The sequence below is a fragment of the Bos indicus genome, chromosome 7 (assembly GCF_029378745.1).
Source record: "Bos indicus isolate NIAB-ARS_2022 breed Sahiwal x Tharparkar chromosome 7, NIAB-ARS_B.indTharparkar_mat_pri_1.0, whole genome shotgun sequence".
Lineage (NCBI taxonomy): Eukaryota > Metazoa > Chordata > Mammalia > Artiodactyla > Bovidae > Bos > Bos indicus.
Genome location: NC_091766.1, coordinates 104,915,586 through 104,930,357, shown reverse-complemented (window position 1 = coordinate 104,930,357; position 14,772 = coordinate 104,915,586).

The window sequence follows — 14,772 nt, the reverse complement described above, 5'->3', positions numbered from 1 at the left end:
TATCCTTTGAAATGATATTAGAAATGTAGATAAATTTGTGGACCTAATATATCTACTAAGCAGGCAGGAATATACTGTAGATTTGTTTTAGGAATTTATTGCATTGATAACATATTAATATCATTTAGATAAACATTAATAAGTAATTAATATTGATAAATATGTCTCCACTTATATAAATTTGGGGAAACCCTTAGCAATTAATCACCAAGGAATAAAGGAAGATTAAAGTTTTATGGCGTAGAGAAATTAAAGCAAAACAGCTTTCAAAAACTATCCCAGAGAGAAAAATAAAATTTTAACAATTTAGAAGAATTTGTGTATATAATTTTCTTAGACAACTAATGAAACAGAAAAAACAAACCTATAAAACATATTTTGAACAGTAAAGCCAACACTAAACAATATTTTTTAAAATAGCAGTTTTGGATAGTTTCTAGGAAAGTATTGAAACTAATCATTCTCAATCTTCTCTGAGCAGATACTCTAGTGTTCCATTTATTCCTCTTTTTGCATTGAGAGCTCAGCCTAGGCAACACTTTTCACCACTCCCACTGATGTTCAAATATAGTCAGGAAGTCGGGTCCATAAATCCCATGTCAGTATGGTGGAATATCCTCGAGGGTATATAAACCTTAGTAATTCTGTATGGAAGTGATATTATAATACAAATTTTGAACAAAGTAAAAACTAAACTCAATTAAAACAAGTCTCTTAATGTGTTGGGAATGTAACATTAGCAACATTAATACTTTTAGTATAATTTCACAAACAGATATTATAAATGACTAGCAATGTAGATTCTTAGTGCAATGATAATCCAAGGGAGGTATTTCTATATACTGCACCTAGTATCATGAACTAACATACTAGATGCCCTCAATTCTATTGCTTAAAGTGTCTAAAAAATAGTCTCAGTAAAATTACCTGTGAATATATGCTGGGTTTTAGGAAAGTGAATTATGCTGTGACCAAGCTTTCATTCCAAAAGCAATTATGAAAAATGCCCTGGAATTTTAAAACAACCAGTACCCTAAAGTTCATTGCTTTCCATAAAGCTTTTGATAGCCTTCCCCTCCCTGCTTTAATTAGGCATATTCAAGAAAGCTATTTCTATAATCTCTTTCAATGAAGTCTTACTTTGAGGATTGTAAGGAAAATCCATGAGGAAGATGAAATACTGACTCAGTGATTGGCCTAATTTGACACAGTGGCATCTTTTCCATTTATCATCTATTTTTTTTTTTAATTCAGACATTGCAAACAGAACAATTTGTGAAAATTAAGATACTCTTAGGTATAATAGGAAATTTATAAAAATTTTGATCCTAGCTTACTCATATCATTTTTGGCATACTGAAATTTAAGCACATATTTTAACCCTAATTCTAATGAAAAGAAAGTGAAGTTTTATATAAAACTAGTAATAATCTATTTAAGTTCTAATCCATATATGCATATAAACTGTTTATACATTATCTAAACTATACATTTACTTGATCTGAGCTTAAAGCTCAACATTCAGAAAACTAAGATCATGGCATCCGGTCCCATCACTTCATGGCAAACAGATGGGGAAACAGTGGAAACAGTGAAGGTGAAGTTGCTCAGTTGTGCCCGACTCTTTGAGACCCCATGGACAGTAGCCTGTACCAAGCTCCTCCATCCATAGGATTTTCAAGGCAAGAGTATTGGAGTGGGTTGCCATTTCCTTCTCCAAAGAATCTTCCCAACCCAGGGATCGAACCCAGGTCTCTCTCATTGTAGACAGATGCTTTACCGTCTGAGCCACCAGGGAAGTCCAGTGGAAACAGTGGCTGATTTTATTTTTGGGAACTTCAAAATCACTGCAGATGGTGATTGCAGCCATGAAATTAAAAGACGCTTACTCCTTGGAAGAGAAGTTATGACCAACCTAGATAGCATATTAAAAAGCAGAGACATTACTGCCAGCAAGGGTCTGTCTAGTCAAGGCTATGTTTTTTCCAGTGGTCATGTATGGATGGGAGAGTTGGACTGTGAAGAAAGCTGAGCACCAAAGAATTGATGCTTTTGAAGTGTGGTGTTGGAGAAGACTCTTGAGAGTCCCTTGGACAGCAAGGAGATCCAACCAGTCCATCCTAAAGATCAGTCCCGAGTGCTCATTGGAAGGACTGATGCTGAAGCTGAAACTCCAATATTTTGACCATCTGATGCAAAGAGCTGACTCATTTGAAAAGACCCTGATGTTGGGAGAGATTGAAGGCGGAGGAGAAGGGTATGACAGAGGATGAGACAGTTGGATGGCATCACCAAGTTAATGGACATGAGTTTGGGTAAACTCTGGGAGTTGGTGATGGACAGGGTAGCCTGGCGTGCTGCGATTCATGGGGTCACAAAGAGTCGGACTGAGCGACTGAACTGATACTATACATAGGATACAATGTGTGAATACACGCATATACAAAACTTCACACCTTATTTTCCAGATGCAAACCTAAAAAATTAGGAATTAAGTAACTTTCTCAATATTATATCCAATTTAAGTGGTAGGCATGTATATAATATCCTACTTTGCTTAACTTATTGCCCAAATTATCTCCTTCAGTGTATTCAAGATTGGACTAATCTTTAGGACAAAGAAAATGAACAGGTTTCAGAGTTGTCTATAATTTCCTTTTGTTTTTTGTTTGTTTGTTTGTTTCTTAAAAAGAATGAAGGGACCTTCAAAACTCAGTTCATTATTTTGCTGTAACAGGATTTTTCTATGTTATTTTATTTTTTAAAATTCCAATATGCTTGGACATAGAGAAAGCAAAAAACACAAGGGCGCAAATGCATGAAAAACAACAAAACCCACAGGAACTGATAGACGGGACCTGTTTTCCTTCACTAATGAAAATGAAAGGTTTAATTAGCTTATCTGGTCAAACTATTTGAAGTGAAGAATCTTTGCTACAAAGAAAGCAAAACTCATTTAGAACCTGCTCTGCCAACCAATGTAGATTCTGTGCTGGCGTGCATCCGTAGCACCCCAGAGTAAAGCTGTCTAAATCCTTAGGGGACGGTGCTCATGCAGACTCCGCTGGGAGTCCTCTGACCTCCCTCCGGTCCCTTTTCCTAACCAGCGCCTGAGGAGTGACTGAGCGCATCACAGGAGTGGGTGCTCCAGGACCTGTTCCAAACCATGTCCACGTTTGTTCTGACTGATCCCTGCCCTGGCACACTTACCGTTATGTGATTTAAAAGCCACCGCTGTTGCCAGCACAGATCACATGATTTCAGAGGGACATAGACATCTAAAACAGAAATATTTGACCAATCATTGACCATTTAAGCAGACCAGCAAAGGAAAAGAAATTTCAATAGTTTTTATGGCCTTCCAGAAAAGTCCTATATACAAAATTAAATGATAATTTTGCATGGGAAAATATGTAAAACACATATAACAGAAAACACATTTCATAGCTTTAATATAAAAGTAATTGAGTATACAAATATAGAAACCTGGAAAATATATGACTGTTAACTGAACAACCCAAGTAATCAGGAAATACATTTTATAGTCTAATTTTTTAATTAATCAGGAAAATTAAAATTACTCTCACAGTATATATTTCTCACCAAAGATTTTAGCATAATTGATCTCATAAATAGTAAAATCCTCCAATTGTTAAGTGTCTTAACCATTTTTCTCACAAATACAGTAAGATATTTAACAGAAATATATGTAATATAATATTTATTGACAATTATACTGAAAGTTACTTGTATTTTGAAGAGGTTTTGTATATTTCTAATTGTTGAGTAATTGTTATGCTAATTAATGTTATACCATATAAATCTTTATTTAAATATTATTACTTATTGAACTTAGATTACACAAGTGAACTAATCAAAACAATCTCAATTCCTGGACAAGATATGGATCTTAATATCCTTTTCAAAATTAAGGGACATTCTCAAGACTAATTTGATATTAATTGTGATAATTATGGTTAGAATATTTCTTTCCTTAATTCCATGTTTATATTAGTCATATTTTATTACATATATATATTTATTATACTTTTCTTACATTCTTTTTGGGAAGATGTGCTATATGCATATATATTTATATATAACCATATGTATTAAATTAGGATACTACTACTACTACTAAGTCGCTTCAGTCGTGTCCGACTCTGTGCGACCCCATAGACGGCAGCCCACCAGGCTCCCCCGTCCCTGGGATTCTCCAGGCAAGAACACTGGAGTGGGTTGCCATTTCCTTCCCCAATGCATGAAAGTGAAAACTGAAAGTGAAGTCACTCAGTTGTGTCCGACCCTCAGTGACCCCGTGGACTGCAGCCCACCAGGCTCCTCCGTCCATGGGATTATCCAGGCAAGAGTACTGGAGTGGGGTGCCATTGCCTTCTCCCATTAAATTAGGATAGGTCTTAAATATTCCAACTTTCAAGAACAATTAGATGGTCAAATCAGGTTTTGCCTTTAGATTATTATCAAATAGATTTTAATGAAGACTTTTCAAGAAGATCTTTTGCTATATCTTCTAATACTTTTCAATGGAGTGCCATTATACAAATATGCTGTTTTAAAATTATAATTGAATTTTTCTTGGCAATAGGGGGTGTGAATCATTCATATTTGAACCACAAATCATGCATTTCTTAAAAGTCTTTTTTTAAAAAAATTATGCTTCTAAAAAGGTTTTTAATGGAAGTAAGGATCACTTTATAATTAACCAAAACCACAACAAATTAAAATGCTGATTGTGAAGGCAAAATGACAGTAATCTATAGTTATAATCAAGAATAGCAGCAGTTGAAAACCATAGCCATCTGAAGACAAAATTTTTATGAAAAGCAAAAACCACAAACGATTTCTCACTTGAATTGAAAGTGAGTCATAAAAGTGCATTCATATTACATACTTACTAAACTTTGGTGGTTATTAATCTTTTATTTCATAATTTACAGGTTCTTTGTACATAAACACAAAATTATGTGGGCTTTTCTGTCATACTTTCTTCAAAAAATTAAATTAAAAAAAAATACTCAGGGCTAAGTTCAGTGACCTAAGCGCAGAGCACTTGTTAGTCCAGGCTGTGATCATGTCATTAAAATGAGGACAGTGAAAGTCACTCAGTTGTGTCTGATTCTTTGTGACCCCATGGACTATAGAGTCCGTGGAATTCTCTAGGCAGAATACTGGAGTGGGTAGCCTTTCCCTTCTCCAGGGGACCTTCCCAAATGAGGAGGAAGAGACAAAACAAACCAAGGAACCAAGTAACAAAGCAAAACTAAACACTGTAATTCAAAATGCCTACTGTCAGCATACTCCTGCGTTTATTTCTTGTTGATTTACAATATTGTCTTGGTTTCAAGTACACAGCATAGTGATTTGATATTTTAATGGTTTATAATCCATTTAGAGTTAATGGGAAACAATGGCTCTGTCTCCCCGTGCTCTATGATATACGCCTGCTGCTTGTCTATTTTTACACATAGTAGTTTATATCTCTTAATCTCCTGCTCTTATATTACCCCTCCCTCTTTTCCTCTTCCCACTGGTAACTGATAGCTTGCTCTCTATGTTAGTGACTCTGTTTCTGTTGCATTATGTCAATTCCTTTGTCTTATTTTTTGATTCTAAATGCAATTGATAAGAGTATTTGTTTTTCTCTGACTTATTTCATTCAACAATACTGTGTAGGTCCATTCACATCATTACAAATGGAAGAATTCTGTTTTTTTTTTTTTTTTTTAGTGGCTGAATAATGTCCTAGTGTAGGGATATGCCGCATTTTTATTCATTCACCTGTTGATGAACACTTTGGTTGATTCCATCTATCGCCACTGTCAATAATGCTTCTGTGAACATTGGGGTACATATATCTTTTCAAATTAGTTCTTTCAGTACCTTCAGGTGTATACCCAGGAATGGAATTGTTGGATCATATGGTAGTTCTGTTTTTCATTTTTTGAGAAGCATTTATATTGTTTTCCATAATGGCTTCACTAATGTACATTCTCACTAACAGTGTATAAGAATTCCTTTTCTCCACATTCTTGCCAAAAATTGTTATTAGTAGACTTTTTGATGAAGGTCATTCTGACAGTTGGAAACTGATGTCTCATGGTTTTGATTTTTGCTTCTCTAAACAGCAATTTAAATTTAATTCCTGTATATTAATGTCATTAATTGAGCATTTTTCATTCTAGAGAGAAAAATGTAATTACAGAGATACCTGTTCTTACTAGGTGGTACTGACTGAAGAATTTAGAGGCAAAGTGTAGACATTTGAGGAGCCCAGATGATACATTGCTGTCATGAATTAATTAGCATAATGTTTAAATGATATGAATTGCTTAGGTTCAAATGTCATTGCCTGAGATGTCATACTAATTGTTACCTTATCTCTCTAAGTCTTTATTTCCTCAATTTGGGGGAATGACAATAGCTTTCATCTCCTAGAACTTCTGTGAAGATTAAATGGTATAACACATACATATGACTTTACATGATATGAAAGAAAGTGAAAGTGAAAGTCGCTCGGTTGTGTCTGACTCTTTGCGACCCTATGGACTATACAGTCCATGGAATTCTTCAGGCCAGAATACTGGAGTGGGTAGCCTTTCCCTTCTCCAGGGGAACTTCCCCACCCAGGAATCAAACTGGATCTCCTGCATTGCAGGCAGATTCTTTACCAACTGAGCTACCAGGGAAGCCTTTTACATGATACACAACACATTTTAAAGACTCAATTATTTTTCACTCTTTAATGGCTAAGTAGTATTCCATTGTATATACGTACCACACCTTTATCCACTCCTTTGTCAATGGATATTTAAGTTGCTTCCATGTCTTGGCTATTGTAAACAGTGCTGCAGTGAACACTGAGTGTATGTATTCTTCTGAACTTTGTTTTTCTCCAGGTATATGCCCAGAAGTGGGGTTGCAAGATCATATGTTAGCTCTATTTTTGTTTTTTTTTTTTAAAGAATCTCTACACTATTATTCAGAACCCTAAAGGATGATGCTGTCAAAATGTTGCACTCAATATGTCAGAAAGTCTGGAAGACCCAGCAGTGGTCACAGGACTGGAAAATGTTAATCCACATCTCGATTCCCATGAAGGGTAGTACTAAAGAATGTTCTAACCATCAGACAATTGCACTGATCTCCCGTGCTAGTAAGGTCATGCTTAAATCTTGCATTCTAGGCTTGGGCATTACAGAGCCAAGAACTTCCAGATGTCCAAGATGGATTTAGAAAGGGAAGAGGAAGCAGAGATCAAATTGCCAACATTCACTGGATAACAGAGAAAGCAAGGGAACTCCAGGAAAACATTTAGCTGTTTCATTGATTATGCTAAAGCCTTTGAATGTGTGTATCATAACATACTGTGAAAAGCTCTTAGAGTTGGGAATACCAGACCATCTTACCTGTTTCCTGAGAAACCTGTATGCACGTCAAGAAGTAGCAGTTAGGACCCTGGATGGAACAACAGATTGGTTCAAGATTGAGAAAAGAATACAACAGAGCTGTCTTCTGTCACCCTGTTTATTGAACCTATAGGCTGAGCACATCATAAGAAATGCTGGGCTGAATTAGTTACAAGCTGGATTCAAGATTAGTGGGAGAAACATCAACAAACTTAGATATGCAGATAACATCACTCTAATGGCAGACAGCGAAGAGGAACTAAAGAGCCTCTTGATGATGGTGAAGAAGGAGAGTGAAAGAGCCAGTTTAAAACCTAATATTAAAAAAAAAATCGCTGAGATCATGGCATCTAGCTCCGTTACTTCATGGCAAATATAAGGGGAAAGGTAGTAAAGGAGGTAGTGACAGGCTTCCTCTTCTTTGGCTCTGAAATGGCTGCGGATGGTGACTGCAGCCATGAAATCAAAAGACGATTGCTTCTCAGCAGGAAAGCTATGACAAAACTAGACATTGTGTTGAAAAGCAGATATTACTCTGCTGACAAAGGTCTGTATAGTCAAGGCTATGGTCTTCCCAGTGGTCATGTTTGGTTGTGAGAGCTGGACCATAAAGAAGGCAGAGCACCAAAGAATTGATGCCTTTGAACTGTGGTGAAGGAGAAGACTTCTGAGAGTCCCTTGGCCAGCAAGGAGATCAAACCAGTGAATCTTAAGGTAAATCAACCCAGATTACTCATTGGAAGGGCTGATGCTGAATCTGAAGCTCCAGCATTTTGGTCCAGATGGGTAGCTGACTCACTGGGAAAATCCCTTATGCTGGGCAAGATTGAGAGCAGAAGAAAAGGGCATCAGAGGATGAGATGGCTGGATGGCATCACTGATGCAATGGACATGAAGCTGGACAAACATTGGGAGATGGTGAGGGACAGGGAAGCCTGGCATGCTGCAGTCCATGGTGTCACGAAGAGTTGGCCATGACTGGGCTCTGCATGGCCGTTGCATGAGTGGGCTCTGCATTGTGGTTGTACCAGTTTATGTTCCCAGCAACAGTGCTGGAGGTTTCCCTGTCGTCATACTCTCTCCAGCATTTATTGTTTGTGGATTTTTTTTTTCTTTTGATGATAATCATTCTGACTAATGTGTGGTGAGGCCTTATTGTAGTTTTGATTGGCATTTCTCTAATAATTAATGATGTTAAACATCTTTTCATGTGCCTGCTTGCCATCTGCGTGACTTTTTTGGAGAATGTCTCCTTAGGTCTTCTGTCTACTATTTGATCAGGTTGTTTGTTTTGATGATATTCAGCTACATAGGCTGTTTGCAAATTTTGGTAACTAATCCCTTGTTAGGCATGACATTTGTAAATATTTTCCCCCGTTTTGTGGATTATATGTTCATTTTGTTTATGGTTTCCTTTGGTGTACAAAAGTTTTTAAGTTTAATTAGATCTCATTTGTTTATTGTTGTCTGTATTTCCATTAATCTGGGAGACAAATTGAAAAAGATATTCCTGTGATGTATGACAGAGTGTGTTCTGCTTATGTTTTCCCATAAGAATTTTATAGTGTCTGTTCTCACATTTAGCTTTTTAATCCATTTTGACTTTATGTTTGCATATGATGTTAAATAATGTCCTGATTCCTTTAAAAAATGTAGCTGTCCAGTTTTCCTGGCACAACTTTTTTTGTTTCCCCATTGTATAGATTTCCTTTATTTTGGATTTAGTTTGAGGCTTTCTATTCTGATACACTGATCTATATTTCTATTTTTTGTGCCAATACCATACTATTTTGATGACAATGGCTTTGTCATATAGTCTGAGGTCAAGGAGCCTGATTCCTCCTGCTCTGTTTTTCTTTGTCAAGATTGCTTTAGCTATTGAGACATTTTGTGTCTCCACAAACTCTCATTCATATTTGATGGAGAAATAAAAAGCCTTATAGAAAAGCAAAAGCTAAGAGAATTCAGCACCATCTGACTAGCTTTGGAACACATACTAACAGAACTTCTCCAGCCAGAAAAGAGACCAGCAACTTATATATATATATATATATATATATATATATATATATATATATGTGTGTGTGTGTGTGTGTGTGTGTGTGTGTGTGTGTGTGTGTGTGTGGACTCCTATATCAAAACATCAGGAGAGGAACAAACTTCAAAGCTACAATAGACACACAAACACAAAAGAAATAGCAACCCTAATACAACACTAAAAATTCTCACCAAACCAACAGAGAAGAGAAGAGGAAAAGAAGAAAAAAGATATAAAAAACAAACCGAAAATGACTAAGGAAATGGCATTAGGAGCATACATATTGCTAATTACCTTAGACGTAAATGGATTAAATGCTCCAACAAAAGTACACACGCTGACTGAATGGATACAGAAACAAGATCCATATATATGTATGCTGTCTGCATGAGACCCACTCAGAACTGGTGACACATGCAAACTGGAATGAGAGGATGGAGCAAGACAGCCCACGCAAGTGGGAATCAGAGGAAAGCTGGAGAAGCATCAATCATCTCATTAGATGCAGAAAAGCTTTTGACAAAATTCAATGTCCATTTTTTATAAAAACTCTCCAGAATATGGGCATAGAGAGAACATATCTTGACATAATAAAAGCCATATATGACAAGCCTACAGCTAACATTATACACAACAGTGAAAGCTGAAAGATAAGGAGCAAGATAAGGATGTGAACTCACCATTATTATTCAACAGAACTTTTGAAGTCCTAGATACAGCAGTCAAAGAAAAAATTATAAATAAACAAAAGGAATCCAAAGAGGAAAGAAGTGAACCTGTCACTGTTTGCAGATAACGTGATACTTTACATAGAAAATACTAAAGATGCTACCAGAAAACGACTAGGGCTCATCAATGAAGTAAGTAAAGTTCTAAGTTATAAAATTAATACACAAAAGTCTGTTACATTTCTATACACTAACTACAAAAGATTAGAATGAGAAATTCAAGGAACAATCTCACTTTCACCACTTTAAATATATATCATGCCACGCCTTTCTGGTCTGAGAGTTTCTGCTGAGCAATCAGCTGATAACCTTATGGGAGTACCTTTGTATGTTATTTGTCATTTTCCCATGTCGCTTTTAATATTTTAATATAGTTAATACTTTTTCTTTGTCTTTTATTTTTGTCAATATGATTACTATCTGCATTACTGAGTATTATTTGATGTTACTTAGCCATTAAAAAGAATAAAATCATGCAATTTGCAACAGCATGGATAGAGCTTGAGATTGTCATACTGAGTGAAGTAAGGCAGACAGAGAAAGGAAAGTGTCATGAAATCACTTGTGTGCAGAAAAAAAATGATACGAATGAATTTATCTACAAAATAGAAACAGACTCACAGACTTAGAGAGCAGACTTACGATTACTAAGGGGGAGAATGGGTTTGGAGGGATAGTTAGGGAGTTTGAGATTGACATGACATTGGCAAAACTAATACGATTATGTAAAGTTTAAAAATAAGATAAAATAAATAAATAAATAAAATGGATAATCATTAGTTCAGTTCAGTCGCTCAGTCGTGTCCGACTCTTTGCGACCTCATGAATTGCAACACGCCAGGCCTCCCTGTCCATCATGAACTCCTGGAGTTCACTCAAACTCATGTCCATCGAGTCGGTGATGCCATCCAGCCATCTCATCCTCTGTCATCCCCTGCTCCTGCCCCCAATCCCTCCCAGCATCAGAGTCTTTCCCAATGAGTCAACTCTTTGCATGAGTTGGCCAAAGTATTGGAGTTTCAGCTTTAGCATCAGTCCTTCCAAAGAACACCCAGTACTGATCTCCTTTAGAATGAACTGGTTAGATCTCCTTGCAGGCCAAGGGACTCTCAAGAGTCTTCTCCAACACCACAGTTCAAAAGCATCAATTCTTCGGTGCTCAACCTTCTTCACAGTGCAACTCTCACATCCGTACATGACCACAGGAAAAACCAAGATGGACCTTGTGAAAAAAAAAAAAAAATGGAAAAACTAACTAAAGTTTTCATAGTAAAATATTGAATATATCCTCCAGCTTCTTCCAAAATCTTTTTGTTTTAAACCTCATGCCACATTATAAAGTTGATATCTTTTACAAATTGAGTTTAATTCTGCCCTTGTTTTAGAGTTCATAAAAAAGGTACTAACATGTTTCCTCAGTGATAAAGAGATGCTAATCTTTCATAGAATTGTTGATATTTCAAAAGCATTTCTAGTGGTTTTGTATGATCTATGAACAAGATTTATAGCACACAAATGCCAGATATATAAATGCAAAGTATCACTTTTCTCTCTTTCTTATTCATTCCCATGCATACATACACATGTTCTTAAATATTTTGATAAAAGTCTACATCAAGTCCAAGAAATATAAGTATGTAAATTGAATCCTATGATAATAATTTCTTTTCATATTAGATAATTTCTCACAAAATGAATGAATCTATGTTTCTATTGCAAAGTAAACGTTTGAACGTATGTGCTTAGAATACTGCCTTGTCCAGACAGTATTTTACTGGGATTTATTTTTCTTTAGGTCTACAAATAGCATGTTTTCAAATTACAAGAAGTTGCATTTTTTCTCTAATTTATGAATAATGGAAGTGACTGTTAAGTAGATATGGTGTCAAGGGTCACTTGCTTCTTATAATGCCAAATGATGGTCAAATAATGGACTGCTTCAGTGCTTGTTGTATAGGCACTGCCTAAAAATAAAAAAATAAAAACATAATATAGAGACTCAATTATGAGGACTGCTTAGTAGAGTTGCTGAAATTCAGCCTCTGTACACTGATGCCAGATTAAATCTCACAGACGGAGTTTTGGATGAAGTAGAAAGAGTAGCTTTATTGCTTTGTCAGGCAAAGGGAGCCATAGAGGGCTAATGCTCTCAAAACTGTGTGTCCCAACCTGGAGGGGGTAGTAAGGAGTCTTACAGAAAGGGTTCAAAGAGCAGAGTGTAATCAGTTTGTGGACATTCTTCTGGTTAGTTTTTGGTGAGGTAATTGAGAGTCAGCATCATCAACCTTCGGGTTCCAATCAGTCTAGGGTCTGTGTTATTGCTGTCAGCAGTTTCATCTGCTGGGGGTCTTCTTCCTGTAAAAAAAAAACTTAAGAACGTGTGTCAGGCATTTATCTGCATCTTTCAGATGCAGTGTGAGCTCCGTGATTACGCTATGTGGCAGATTAGTAGTCTAAATTATTACCAGCTCGCCCATCCTAACAGTTACTCTTTGTTTCTACATCTTCACACTTACCAATCGTTTACTCTTGAATCAGCCTTTTACTTCAAAAGACAAGAACTCAAGGCCTTGCACATGGTTTTGGTAGCTCTGAAGTGGAATCTAAAAATCTATATACTTACTCCTATCAGCCCTTGAAAAATTGCAAACAGTTCAACATGTTCTTATATGTTCCTTATTAACATACAAGAAACCTAGAACCCAAAGACATTAGGTAGCTTCTTCAAGTCCATAAAACTACAGCGGAGCAGGATCACAGCTAGAAACATTGGACCTTCTGACTCACACTCTTGTTCCGCCTCCCCAATAACAACATATTATCATTATATCTCTTTCAAAGTTAATATTTATATTATGTTCTAATGTGTGCATCTTTCTATTTATAAAACAAATACATTGCAAAGAGAAAAAGAAGTCCCTGCAAGACAAAAAGTGTTTTTCCCCAGGCTTATTGAAATAGATGGACATATAAAATTATATAACTTAAGGTGTACAGGTGATGGTTTGAAATTATGTATTTTGAAATTACTACCACAATAACTCTATACAAAACATTCATGACCTCACTGTTGCCCTCTTATGTGTCTGGACGGGGCAGTGAGAACAATTAAGATCCACTTTCTTAGAGCTTTCAAGTGAATGACAATAAACATCATGCTCAGAAGGTACTAATCTTTTAACAAGAAGTTTGTACCCTTTGGCCAACATCTCATTTGCCAATCGCAGCCCCTGGCAAGAATATATTTACTTTGTTTCTATGAGTTTGGCTTTTCTAAATTCTACATAGAAATAAGATCATATTATATTTATTTATTTCTGTCTGACATTTCACTTAGTATAATGCCTTCAAGATTCATCCATCTTATTAGAATGACAGAGTTTCCATTTTTATAACTGACTGATATTCCATTATATATGTGTGTGTGTGTATATATATATATATATATAACTTTAAAAAGGTTCATCCATCAGTGGACATTCAAGCTTTTTCCATTTATTTGTTTTTTGTCCTCATAGACTATTATGAATCATACTGCAACAAGCACGAGATGCAGATGTCTGTGAGTGAAACTGATTTCTTTTCCTTTGGCTATATAACCAGAAGTGAAATCTCTGATCATATGATAGGCCTGATTTTAGTTTTTGAAGAACCTTCGTAATGTTTCCCACAGCGGCCAGTGGCCTCATCCACTTATGTTACCACCAGAAAAGCACGAGGTTCCCTTTTCCGCATATTCTCACAGCACTTATTGTCTCACGTCTTTTTGTTAATAGCCATTCTAACAAGTATGAAGTGATATCTCATTTTGATTTGCATGTCCCAGGTGATTAGTAATACTGAGTACCTTTTTCATGTACCTGTTGGCCACTTGTATTTTTTCTCTGCAAAAACATCTATTCAATTATTTTGCCCATTTTTTAACCAGATTTTTTTTTCTATTGATTTATGTGAGTTCTGGAAAAATGTGTGTTTTACTTTTCATATCCCTGGTTCTGAGAGAGAAGAAAAAAAAAAGTTTAATAAATACATTCATAGATTTTCCATTAAATTAAATTGTTATTTCAAAGGTATTACTACAGAAAGAAAATAAGTCCAATACTACTAGAATATGCATTTGGAGTTAACATATCAGAATTGTAATGATTTTTTGCTGTCCAGGGTATGTAGTTACTGACTGCATTTCTTCCAGGTAAAAAGGACTAATGCTTTCAATGGTCTTTGACCAATGTTGTTTTGTCCCTTTCCTCACTTTACTCTGTCAACTACAAATTGGCACCTACCAAAAGCATCGCCAATGACTGAACAAGAAAGACATTTACCATCTGCCTCTTCAGAGACTGAACTCCATGCTGCTACAGCTCTTGACCTTCAACAACCCCTGAGGGGGTTCATGGTGGAGGGAAGCACTCTGTGCTCCAGGGAATCTGGTCTTTAGATAGTTGCATGTTTTTAGGAGCAGATTTTATGATCTCAATCCATGCATCTCCTCATATCTAGAGAAGCACTGAATCCATTCATCAGACCCTCATAACTAACAAAAAACCTTTTGCAAAATGTGTGTTTCATGGTGTTGAAC